This window comes from Diuraphis noxia, unplaced genomic scaffold (genome assembly GCF_037042655.1).
Source record: "Diuraphis noxia isolate RWA-SAM2 unplaced genomic scaffold, SU_Dnox_SAM2 contig0004, whole genome shotgun sequence".
Classification (NCBI taxonomy): Eukaryota; Metazoa; Arthropoda; class Insecta; order Hemiptera; family Aphididae; genus Diuraphis; species Diuraphis noxia.
Genome location: NW_028301714.1, coordinates 66,904,572 through 66,919,030, shown reverse-complemented (window position 1 = coordinate 66,919,030; position 14,459 = coordinate 66,904,572). Strand labels below are relative to the sequence as shown.

General features: G+C 28.9%; 1 protein-coding gene across 3 annotated transcripts in view; it reads left to right on the top strand.

The window, feature by feature from the left end:
* kug (FAT atypical cadherin kugelei) overlaps positions 1-14,459 on the top strand; it is a 164,230-nt gene that overhangs the window by 74,974 nt on the left and 74,797 nt on the right. The window lies entirely within an intron of this gene.

Genomic DNA, 14,459 nt, shown 5'->3' with positions numbered 1-14,459 from the left:
TAATACGAATTACGAGTACCTACATACTTATAATCTGTTATATTTATATAAAAACCATGTTGGTGTAAAAATCTTAAAATAAATTTTCAAATTCATACTTGGTTTCCAAAAACTCTAAAATATCCTAAAAAATTAAGAAAATGACCTAGGTATAAACTTAAAAGTCTAAAAAATAACCTATAAACTAAAAAATCTAAAAAAATGTAAAATAAACTTTCTTTTTCTCATTCATTAGTACAATAAACAAATTTGTGACCGTACAGTAAGCTTTGGAAAACAAATTTAAGTGCATCGAAATCCCAGCCCTAGGTATAAGTAACATCGCCGTCGTATACATTATTGTAATGAACCAAAACTTGGTGAAACCAGTACAGGTATATTCATTGTTCAGTATATATACTTACAATACCTACATTAATTTCCACTAAAAATCACGAACACGTCGTCAATAATGTGATGTACGCGACTTCAAAAGTAAATAATGTCTGGTCAAAAGGCTAAACTTGTAAGAAATTAAACCAGCAATGTATAAAAGTTTTTGTAGCCTTGTGCGTCTTATTTAACCGAAGCAATAGCGTTTTTCATTAGTTGGGATTAATACTCGGCAAGACCTCTTGGGACGCATATTTCATTTGCTAAAGATATCGCTAAGAGTTTTCATTTTTCATTGCGTGGTATTTCTAGACAAAATTAATATTAACCAACTAAAATAAAAGAATAAAGCTCTATTATTAATTTTTTTTTTTACATTGTAAATTCAGATTCTTGGTTGTGAGTAATTGGTTCACAATGTTTCACCTGACTTGATATGTTTAAAACTTTTCAAGTAATTCGATTTTGTGAATAATTTAGCTAAAAAATAAATGTGCTAGAAAATTATGATGAAGGAACGTGATAGCTTATTTTGTTGTTACAGATTTACAATAGTGTACTTATATGTATAGCATAAGACAATGTATTTTAAATTTTCAACTAAAGTTTAAAAAAATAATAATAATAATCTGATACATATTTTTTATGTTCTTATACCTACATCGCATATTATTCAAAAAATGCAATATTTATCATTTGCAGACAGAAATATCAAAATAATTTTTTACATAATTACTATGAGTAATAATATTGTTGTACAGTTAATCAAATATTTTTGTTATACACCCAATACGGTATATTAAATGTGTGTTAATTATAATTTAAGTTCAACATTTATGGCTAACAAATCGATGATACTCTCACTTTTCCCAAATAAATTTTAGAGTTCCATCTCATTCTATTAGATCCAATTCTTATTTGGATTCTTATTTTTTATTTCTTTTTTTCATTCCACATCACCTATTACAATAGCAAACACGATATTCACCGTATGATGAATCTAGAGAATGAGGTCCTAAGCTTTCTTAAACAATTATTATACATTCACTACCATATTAGGTACATTACTAATCTTATTATTTATACATTTTGCTATTTTTTCAACTATTATTATTTTATTAAATTTCTATCACTACAACAGTGTAGTTACTATAGTCTGCTTTACTGTTATATTGAACATTATGTTCATTAGATAAATGAATAAATATGTATAGTAGAAATACATTTCTAAATTGAAAACTAATTTTAAAAATCGCTTTGAAAATAATTTGTGTGTATAAAATTACAATGATTTTGTAGTAAAGTTAAATTATTTTTTAGTAAATACCTGTGAACAGCATATTATTATTATTATTATTATTATTATTATTATTATTATTATTATTATTAAAAATGTTTACTTCTTTAAATTATCTATAAGTACATATTTTCATTGGTGTCTAATATAATGCCATGTCCATTTTAATTAATTCGAACAATTTCAATTAAATAAAAAGTATTAACAGCTTCATGACCACAATAATTATCTACTAGTTTTTTTTCTTTCCAATCTTGGTTGGTAATTATGTCTAAGCGAGAAAAGGATCACAACAATGTACCATACCTCTGCCCTTGATTCGTCGTACACAACACAGTTGGCGCTATTCCGCAAAATAAAATGGAAAAAACAGTTATATATTCTCTCTTTCTTTTTTCTCGCATTTCCTTTTGTGTCATACAAATGATTCAGACTGCGTATTTTACCTCCCGAGAAGTAATGGCTAGGCGTTTTGCCAACTTTCATGTTCCCTCTACACTTGATTGCTTATCATCGTAATGCCTCTTAACTTTGCCACCCTGCGTTCAAACGATATTTCCATTCCCATACCTGCCATGACACCTATATAAGTCCATCGTATTTTTGGAGATTTAAACGTAATCGTGTGGAATAGGGTTTTTGCTCAGACCGACGACATCGCCAAAATTGAGAATTGATAGCAATTACTTGTATCGACTAATACAATTATGGTTCGAGTAAATATTGTTAACAACCATATTATTACATATCAACTAAATAACGATTTATAACTTTTTTTTTGCATTTTTACAACTCTTTTAAGTTTTTTTTTTTATTGTAGGTAGCTCAAAAGTTAATAGTTTACTTTTAAAACTTCTACCGTAATTAAATCGATCCTGTATAAAGTTATTAAGAATATTTTGTAAAGACGAGTGAAAATGAAAAATCCGAGTGTTTTGATTAAAATCTGAATTTTAGCGCGGAAACGGTAGCTATCTCTAATAGATCCCTAGGGTCGTTGTCAGTTAAAAGAAATGTTGATTAAAATATTAAAATATCTGCGAAGACTTCAAACTAAGTATTAATTCTAATTTTTTTTTTTTTTTTTGGTTATTCAATAAAATGTAGTTTAAAAAGCTTGTATTGTATTATAATACATATTTCATATTTAGTAATATATAATGACTATTAATAATTAATAGCATTTGTTGTTGATGTTATTAAAGTTCAATGAAAAAAAATCAATACATATTTGCCTATTTTTAATAATCATCATTTAATTTTAAAAATAAACATTTTCTTTGAATAACTCATCAGCGTATATTAAAAGATAAAATGTACATTTAAAAAATATGTTAAATGTAATACATATATTTTTTGTCAATGGTAATCATGGTTAGAAAAAATTGAGAAAATATTTTTATGTAAGTAAATTGTTTTTATAAGTTATTTCTTACTACTCTCCTTATCTTAACGCGTTAATAAATATTACAGTTTATAATACTTAACTTAAATTATTTTAGTTATAGCTAGTATATTGCAGTAAAAATATTTGTTTAAAATTATGAAAAAATGTTTTGCGTGTTATCGTATAAACAACAAGTTTCTCAGACTACTAATTTTCATTCCGAACACACTCTTATTCACTTAACTTAATTTAACCAAAATCATTTATCTGTATTCTTCACGCCTCTGTGCATAATTTATTTGAGTACTGATTTAATTTATTCGAATCATATAAATTTCCTGTTAGAAAAATTATTTATATAATTTCAATTGAAATAAAAATGTAATAAGTTCGTCTTTTTCGACGTTTTTCAACTAATTTGCTTTTTATTGCGTTTTATCTACCTGTCAGAGAACAGTAGTTTAATTGTTTATCACAATGATTGACTTTTAATTCCTTCTTAAACTTTACATTTTTAGTAACCTAAGCAACATTACTTATATTTGCCTACAGTGTTATTAAATTTTAAAATATCAACTTATGCATCTCGTTGGGAATATTGCTCGTAAAAGTCCCTGTTGCTCTCTCCAAAAGGCTTAATGTGAAAAATTATCGTCGTCGTCTTTTTTGTTTTTTTAAACACTTTTTTATGGAAAAAAAAGATCCCATTAGCGATATTCTTTCCATTGAATTGTTTGCCGGTCGACAGGTGAGAGCACCTTTTCCAATGATTAATGGGCCGTATTTTGCCATGTGTCATTTAAATTTTGGCCAAAAGCGCCCTTCAAAATAAAATATACAAAAAACCCATACAATATCCTGTTTTGTGTTCTACTTCGCATCCTTTTTTTTTCAAACTCCCTTTATACTATTGTGGGATGTCGATCAACACATCATTTGTCTATTATTCAGTAGTTCAAAAGTATTGTTCAATGGCTAATAGTGAATAGCCATTCACTGTATCACAATCATGCAATTTATACATATTGTTGTCTATATACATGTCATTCCTAAACGACCGCCTTCCAACAGTCCTTATTACTAATCTTATACACATATTATGCGTGTTCTTATCTATTTATTATTTATTTCTATACAAAAATAAATAAATTAATGATTATATTAGTCTCTGAAGTTTTATCAGGTAAGAAGAATAGAAACCACGTTTATCCGTCTTACAAACGTGCAACAGCAAATTTTACTTTTTTTGTCTTCTATTGATGTCAATATTTTTATCACATATTTGAATAAAACACTAAATAATAACTACTTATTAGTACTGTTCTACTTTGTTTACTATGAAGCTAGTAATGCATTTCATTTTAATTTAAATCACAATCAATTTCAATTTATAATCATCCGTAGTTGTGTCATGTAAAAACGATTATCCAATGAATTATCTAGCTATGTTGTATTAATTTTATTCATTTATTGTATATTTTGAAGTATTGATCCAAGCAACGTGAAAATAAGTTTGTATTATATGTTGGTACTATCCGTGAACTCATATATGCGACATGCGTGGACGATGTGTAAATTTATGGGAATCAATTAGGAAAAGAAAAACGATGGATTGAGGGTGTATGAGAATAATAAAGTAGTCTTTAGACCGACAAGCCAGAGAAAATAAGAGAAGGTACTGAAAAATGACCCGTTAAAAGATTAAAAGTGTGCTTTTGGAGTATGTGAATTTGTCTTGGATCTCTTTAATATGGTTCAGTTGCGAATGGTAAAAAATTTCATCAATCGGGCCTACATTATTATCAATGAAAATAACTTCTTAGGTAATTTTCTGTATTTGTCATCCTTACGTTAGTAAATTGTTTGTGCTCCAAGTTTCCAAATCTATAGCACTATATGCTTAAGATTAATCATTAAAACTGAATATAGCAAATATTATCTTAATATAAGAAAAGTTCATAATATATTTTATCGAAAAGTCTGCAAACATTAAAACTACATTATTTGACTACAATGAGTATTTTCCTATATTTTGATTTGTATTAAAAACTTTTAATATAAGTAATTAATACATCAATTTATTGCATATAATAACCAAATAAAGAACGAATTTGTACATATTTACTGACCTAATAATCTTGAATATTCTGTAATTTTATGTCACTGAAATTATATAATATTTGCTTAAAATAAATATATACATTCATTTATTTATTTTAGTTTATCTAAACAACACATCAAATAATTATTATACTTATATTTACGTATATTGTATTCTTACTAATTTATTAAATTATTGAATTTACGATATGTCTGTTATTACCTCATGTTTTTATGTGCTCTTTCATTTATAGATATTATTTTTACTTTGGAATTTTTAAAATATAAAAAATACGTAATCTATCAAACTATTTTCATTAGATCTTCCCACAATCTCTCTGTGCTGTGGTAAATATTTGAACTATTTTTTTATGCCTACCTCCTGATGTATATAGTAGACATAAATTCTTAACTTAACCTATTATATATATTGTTTCTCATGGACTCATTTTAACTTGAAATTTTCTGATTTTAAAACGACTTAAATAGGAATTTAAACATTAACAACGACATATAATTTACTTAAGTGCATTAGTGCATTACATAATTTATGAACAATTATTATTAACACCTATTATAATGTACCTATACATAAAGTGAGTTCTCAGTTAGAAACAACTTATTAAAATTGTAAACAGATAATCAGAATTTCGACAAATTAAGTAGGTATAATGTGTAAAAATATTTAAATTTATCAAACGTATTTTCTCACTGAATAAACCTATGTACCTATCTTCATTATTAAAGTATTAGATATTATAAAAATTGCATTAAAATATCCTTGCCAAAATGCTTGTTTTGACTTATTTGAAATGAGAAATTTTGCTTTTCTTTGACAGCCACATTTGACAATGTGATTTATTTGACGCTGTTGGAACAATTATATTCAAACAACGTTGTCTATATTATATTGCCAAGAAAAGAAGAAGTGTATAATTTATAAATAAAAAAAAACGATAGGTATATAATAAATTATGTATAGCCGTATAGGTAGCCTATATATATTGTTGGTATACATGTGACGTCGTACAACAAACTTTACTATAGCTGCATGCATCTATTGATGTGAAAAAAACATGTTTTGTTCGTCAAAATAAATCTATGGTGAAACAAAAACATTGGTTTAAAATACGCTCAACATACCTGCAGCAGTTTCATATAACAGCCAACCGGTGTCGTGGACCCTTAGGGGAGGGTAGAAGCTGCGAGTCATACGATACCTAGCATATTTATTGTACCACAAACATCCGACCAAGTGAACATTTTTTTTATGAATAAAATATATATGTATAAATTATTTTTATTATTTTTACCAACATCCGGTACATCCAACCAATACTGGCAGATTTTCCATATCGAGACGATCGCCCCTAGTCCCAATCGGCAATTGACAAAATTCACTCACAAAAGCCATCACAATATACAAACACACAAATGTATTCGTTGTGTGTTCGGTTGATGATGGATGGACAAGATAGTCCGCCGGCCAACGCGTGGAAACGACCATCATTCATTTCCTGTTTTGTCGCTACTCCTGATTCCTCCCCCCTCATCACCGACTAGGAATTCACGTGGCAAAAATTGACCCGACCTCACCGACGCCGGCGGATGCAGCGTTATTATTATCAACGCGAGTGCTTAAAATTACCCTCTCGTGTTCCGGACCGACGTTTTTATCTTCAATCCGCGTATAAATCACTATTCGTATATACAACATTTATTTTTGCAATGGATATTTAATATCGTTCGTCCGTGTAGGCAAGTACCTACCTACCTATCTATCTACATAGGGCATACCCATTTTATGTCCCGGCAAATTCATCCGCCCGCACACACGTTGGACGATTTTACGACCAAACGTAAAACACGCGCCCCCAATCGAATGGCAGTTAGTTATGTTATTCATGATGTCAAATGGATAAATACCTACTGCTTCTTTTAAATGTAAATACTGTGTAATACTATAATATCATTAATAATTATAATCCGTACTGAATATTTTACAGATTAACTTAAATAATATATTCATGTTTTCCATTGAAAGTATACTGCAGGGTCACGATATATATAATATTATATATAAAAAAAGCGGGTAAGTCGTGGATGTCGCTCTACTATACAGTATAGGTTACAAGTGGGTTACTGTGATGGATGGAATTAAATTTGAATCCAATGATATTATATCATTGTATACGAAAAACAATTGTGAACGGAGACGGTTTGTCTGTCTAGGATATATTATATAGATAGTTGAAAATTTTCAAATCTTAGATTTAAAAATAAATATGAATTTCTAGCTTAAAAGAATATGCGAATTTTCGTAATTTTTACGTATGTTGTCAAAATTCAAACTTTGAATGCTTATAAAAAAAAAAAACGGTGACTATATATTTCTTTTATTTTTCAACTGCTATTGTAAAAATAAGTTAGGAGCCTAACTTTGTATTACATTTTCAAGCTTTTCTATCCAACGAATACATTTTTATCAATATTAGTTTAAAAAAAACTAATTATGATAAAAAATTGCATTCAAAATGTTTTAAAAATTGCATGATGGATAGAATATACTTTTATATAAACATTCGGTGAAAATGTCATGTATTCTATGGTCATTTGTTTTAAAGTTACATCAAAAACCAAAATTGATTTTGTTGAAACCTGATTGTGTGTAAAAATTGCCGTTTTTTTCTTAATTTTTAATTTGTTTATCCCGATTATTTAGAAAAATAATTTACTTTTGACCCTCCCAAATTACTAATTAAATTCACTTTCTGATCTAACTATAATAGGTACTAAAGTCGAAAATCGAAGCATTTCTATATAATAATATCTAATAGAATATTTTTTAAACTTTGTCTTTACGTAATATCTATGCATAAAAAATGTCAAAAAGTAGAATTCTAATCGAGGCACTATAAAGTATTATTAATACGTGAATCATACTGTAGACCACTGTTTCCTCGATCCTTTGGCACCGACCCGCCGCCGCTTCCCTTAAATAAATGAATTTTCAACGCTTGTGATGTCATTCACCACCATGAGCGTTGATTGACATAATCGTTATTGTATTATTCGTGTCCATTTCGCAAAAACCCTCTTGGTGGTTATCTCAGTAAATGATAGTTTCATTGACAGATTATGAAATACTTTTATCTGTATACAAGTTTTTTTACTTTTACGTACGGGCTCAGAATAACAGGGCGTTTTGGTCAACTATTATATTATTACTATTAAGTATTATTATTATGAGAGTTACATACACAATTAAAAGAAAAAATTGACAAGAATATGTACAAATAACTGCCTTTACCTAGTAATATCTATGTAGCTCTACTGACACCGTCATTATAAATAAATCCCTCATCCGACTGTGGTCTCTCCTTCGCTCAGTTTTTTTTCTTACACAATGATGAGGTATACACTCGAAACAAACTCTACAACGTAAGTGCATGATACGTTCCAAGTTTTTTTCTCCATACTTAGCTGTCTTTATAGTTAATTGTATTATTTATGATATACCACTTGTTGTACTTTAATCAAGTTAAGTAGGTAGTGATCAAAATGTAATTTAAAGAGAGACAAAAGTCACTAGAAATTCTGAAAAGAATTGTAACCATTTTAATTAAATATTTGAAAAATTTTAATTTTCCATGTACTCATAAAATATGTTTTAAAATTCTTAGGTAGTGCGTTATTAAAGATTGTTTTAAGACAGAATAATTTTTTACTGTGAAACGAATAAAAAAAATCGCAATTTGCTGAAATAACGATTTTATCTTTACTATTAAAATTAAGATTATAAGTACCTATAGTTATAACTTATAACATATATGATATGGCTCATATTTTAGTTATGTTTTCTACTCATAATGCTTCAACTTCTTTCAGTGGGCTTAAAAACTTTAGATTGAATTTATCATTGCATATACTCATATGCCATTATGTATGATAAAAATCATCATAATCAACTTAAACTGTTGAGAAATCTTTAACAACTTACGAAACACCTATATAGGTAGTTAGGTATATTATGTGTATTTTATAAAAAACTATTACTTATACCTTTTTTTATCAGTTGCGTAATATATACCATGTTAACGAAACACTAAAAAACAATACATATTATTTTTCTACAAGAAATTTCATTGTATCTATAAATCTATAATATTACCAAAGGATATTCGATTAATTAGATTAAATGTAAACTACATTTTCTACACAGATTCCCACAGAACACTAGAACTAGGTACGCATTATTTTTAGGTGCCGCAGTATTGTGATGAAAAGTTTCCACCCGACCCTGGTTTTTGAACAGGGAAAAAAATGGTACGCATTATATTGTATTATATTATTGATCTAGTTATTACCAAATTATAGCAATTAAAAATATGCTCAAATTAAAATATTTTGAATAATCCAAAATTTACTTTATTTGCATATTGTGAGATAAATAGTTGTAGTAGATAAAATATATAAATCACAATTTTCATATCTATTTGCTTTTAGCTATTTTCAATTTTTTTTCCTTAAAAATTTATTTTGTTAATTAATTTGAATAAAACTGGATTAATATTTCATATTTACGTTGCTTGCTTATACGTTCCGGAAAGAAATCATGTTGCGTAACTAGCAATTCGTATTATATTATTGCCTATTGGACATCTTATTTTCTTATTAAGTTACTCACATTGACACGGTAGGTAAAAGCAATATGATGTTTTTTGAATGTTATAAATGTGTTTTTCTTTATTTTTTAAGATGAGAATTCCGTGTTTTAATATAATATAGATTCGTATATAATAATGCACAGGATGACAGACTTTTATTTCGTTCCTTATATGAAAAAACCGCTTGTCGCATTAAAATCGCATTTGTTGTTTGTTCTGAAAATAAGAAGACGGAATATTATGAAAATAAGGATATAAAGTACAGTGCCAAAAATTAATAGTCTTGAGATGATTGCAACGACAGCAATTTTACACATGGGATGCTTCTGGAAAATCTTGTTCTTCTTTTAAACTCCATTAAATCTCTATAACCTTTATCTTGGTTAAAAAAAAAAAAAAAATGATAAAATCTTAACAATTTTTCAGTTTAAGAAACAAAACCATATATTTTGTAGATATTTTAACTATATATACTTCGACGGAATGATAAAGAGGTACAAAAATCGGCGTACAACGTCTTCTTTAGCTTAACTTCATTTATCAGCGTCTTGTTTTCAAAATTCGTATACACGTTAAATATAAAAAAGAAATAAAATATTACAGAACAAATAACCTTCTGTGAATTATCCCATTCAAAATCATCAATTTTAATTTTTAATAACTTTAATGTATTGGTTCAGTGCTTTTATATGGAAACATAAACTTATGCATTATTACAATTACATTTATGTATCCGTATACATACCATCATATTATTTGCCTTAAAAAAGACAAACCTATCTACAAACGCTAAGGAAATAACAACGAAATTACACAATACTAAAAATATGTTTCTTGCGATCTGTGTTTACGTCTGAAAACTGACTTTATAATGTATTATACGTCAAATCATGTTTTTAATATTCCGGAAGATTTATCGTTTGTTTCTTGTTTGTAAACTCTGACGTGTGTTCTTTTATTAAAAGGAAAAACATGAAAACCCATTCGTAAAAAAATAAAAAAAATAAGAACTCGGAAAACGAAGATACAATTTTTTTTCTATAAAACCTATATAAATGTGTATGTACGGATTTCGGTCACGAAAAGATGGATTCGAAATCGACAACTGCCGCAAGAAGAAAAACGTGATTCGATGAAATTATTTGACCGAGTTAATTGTTATGTGTTAAAGGGGACATTTGAGATTCTCGTGCATTTAACCGCGAAGGGCCAACAGTTTCTCTCACTCTCTCTCTCTCTCTCTCTCTCTCTCTCTCTCGGGTGTCGGGAGTGGTGACCGTCGACGATCGAAAAGGGTCTTTCGCCGACTTAATCTATCGGAACGTTTCCGACATCTCCCGTCGATATATAAGAGGAACGGAAAGCGATTTGAAAGGCCACTAATTCTTTTTACCCCCCCCCCCTCCCCTATTTTTTAAGCCTCCGAACATTTTCACTCTCCAAACTCGGATGCAACGGTGCGCAACGAAAGGGAAACAAAAAAATAAAAACCCGGTAACTGTACAGTGTATTTTTCTATATCTAACTCAGTCTTTCTGCTGCATTGCTGCACTGTTCAAAATCTCCTTGAATGAAAAAATAAAATAAAATATGAAGCGCCTCTGTTTTTCTTTGAGCGGCGGTGAAGAATCTCTTGATATGTTTTATAAATATATAGTGAAAAATCGGTCGACCGAATATTTCAATTAACGAGATTGTAAGCCATAATAATAGAATCAAAGGTTCACTTTTGTGCCCTACGTTGGTTTTCTTAATAAAATGCTTCTGTTTTTTCGCAACATCAAGAAAAGTCCTCATCGAGATATTACACCATCGTCCAGGCGTCAAAAAATATAATCAGAGACAATTACCTAAATTTTCGTTGTATTATCTTTGTCGTACCCCAGTGGCCTGTATATACCTATATAGATGATTTAACCTAGATTTTCATCAGCAGATGAACGAATTTTTTTCGATGCCAATTTGGAGGGATATACGTATTTGTGTTACTGAGTAATTAAAGCATATTATCATTCATATTTTATAAATTATAATTAATGTTTTAATTTAAAAAACATATTTATTTGAATACTTATGTTTCAATCTAAACCGTAATTCTCATCATTTGAAAAGTATATAATACGAGTATGCTGAAAAATTCCAAAAATCGTGATTTGAATGCACGATGAACAAAGAAAACTGAGGCGAATAAAGCCTGTATAAATATTTATATGAAATTATCACTGCAAAGCATATTATTTATATAATTTGTTTCCTATTTCACTCACGCTAAGTCCATAATATTATCTAAGGCAACGGATTTGACAATCGGATTCGGTACACATATTTTACTTGCGACGCGGTCAGAACGACCTTACATGATAATAATACGTATATATTATATAAAATAACGGGTCTCGTTATATTCAACCCCGCTCTTCACTGTCTTTTATCCACTCGAACCGTTCTTCCCCCACAATTACCAACCTACATCAACCCCAACACCCTACAATCATCGTTTCCAATGATTCATCGCTAGCCCACCACCCGTCATCTTCACCTTATATACTTACTTAAGGGCACTATATGTCCTTCTATCCGTTCGGCCCTATTTCACACCGAATTCGTAAAAACGATGATGTGCTCTTGAGTCGATGAACAGATTTTTATTCTCTTTTGCGCTTAAAGGTACCGACAAATAATATATATATATAATCACATGATATTTTGTTTCGCATAAAGCGCATTTTCGTGAGATGATTTTCGAGTCATCCTAGAGATGTGTAATTTGATTTATGCAAAAGACGACAGCTTGGTGGTGAATACTCACTTTAAACTACTAGTACCTAAATATATATATATATATATATATACATGGTATGTACGCTGTGTTACATACTTTAAGTGGATATGTGGTATTTGGGACGGATGTATATCGTATGCTTTGCAAAGGATTTTTATGACAGAAAATAAATAATGTTTTGTATATTCGCGAGTGAAAACGCCCATCCATGCCATTTATTCAAGAAATGTAGTGATCAATTTAATATGAATTATTTTTCCTCTTGAAAAATATAATAAGTGTACACACGTGCGTATGTATCTTACCAATACAAATGTATAAAGTCTGTTACTCCTGTATTGGATTCAATATCAATAATGAGACAATTTCACCTATATATTCGGAACAATGTATTATTATATGCTGCGTACAGTACTTTCCGATGGAAAACAACTAAAATCGATGATGTTATATAAAAGCCGAACTACAAAAGTGTATTGTTCACAGTTAAAGCAGTATATACATTGTTCAAGAGAATATTTAGTTAGAAGTATTTGGAATTCACTTCTTATAATCTTGAAATTATTTATTTGGAAAATGCGCAGTATTATTCTATTTATAAACCAAATGTCATCCAGAAAACCGAAAACCAACGAAATTCGAAATAATTCAATCGTAAAACCACAGCATAGTTTGGGCTTTCACCATAATTAACTTCCGATTTTATGACGCCGACGGGATTATCGTGTATTTGGTAGATGAGGTATTTACGTCGAATATATACACGCCTAATAAGTTGTCAAAACATAATGCCTTTACTATAACCGAGGTCATTGTTAATCGTGGTTCTTGTGAAATAGTGTCTACCGTATAAATTGTAGATTATGTAGTAAGTACTTGGGTTGAGTATTCTGGAAAATTTTGCGTTTAGTTTTTTTTTTTTTTTGAAAAATAAATCATGATTTAGCTGATTAAAAAAACTGTGATCGTATTTGTAAATTAATTTGTGAGTTAAAATTGCAGTGCTATATTTTCTTATAGACAACACAGTAGTGAAGCTATACGTCGATATTCATGTATTGCGTAAAGGTAAAAAAAAAAACCTATATACAATTAATAAATAATTATTGCAATGTGTTATCGATTCAAGAAATAATAGTTATGTAATTTTTATATTTGATTATTATTACTTCGTGGAAATTTAACAAATTAAAAACGAATCCTTGTACGATAAGGGAATATGCATTATAATAGAACAACGTACAAACAACTTCAATGGCGAACCGAATGGTGTGAATGATTTACATGTAATTTAGAACAATCAAACTATACAAATTCGTTCCTTGTATTAATTAATATTCACTTTTATCGAATTAGACATTTAGGAAATGATGACAGTTCCTAGGAAATGATGACAATTCCTAGGAAATGATGACAATTCCTAGGAAATGATGACAATTCCTAATAGCGGAAGGAAATTATATCATTGCCTAGTTCATGTTATCATTTCCTAACGATATCAGGCAAAGATGCCATATATATTTTTCTTAGATATTTTAATTTAATCTGTCACAATTATTAATTACCCTGCTATTACACTAATAAATAATCAATGATCAATAATTAATAAAAAATTAAATATTTTTTTTTTTAATCACTTTATTAAATTCACTTAGCATTTTATTCAAATCCATTTTAACGAAATAATACGTACCGCACTAAGAATGTAGGCACACAATACTAAGCGGACCGTGTAGTATGGACAGTTAGGGACACATTTAATAAAACACGTAAATGGTACGTTAAACATATTATGCGATACCTATGTGATAGCCATGATATTTTCCAATCAAACATTTTAACGATATCAGTCAT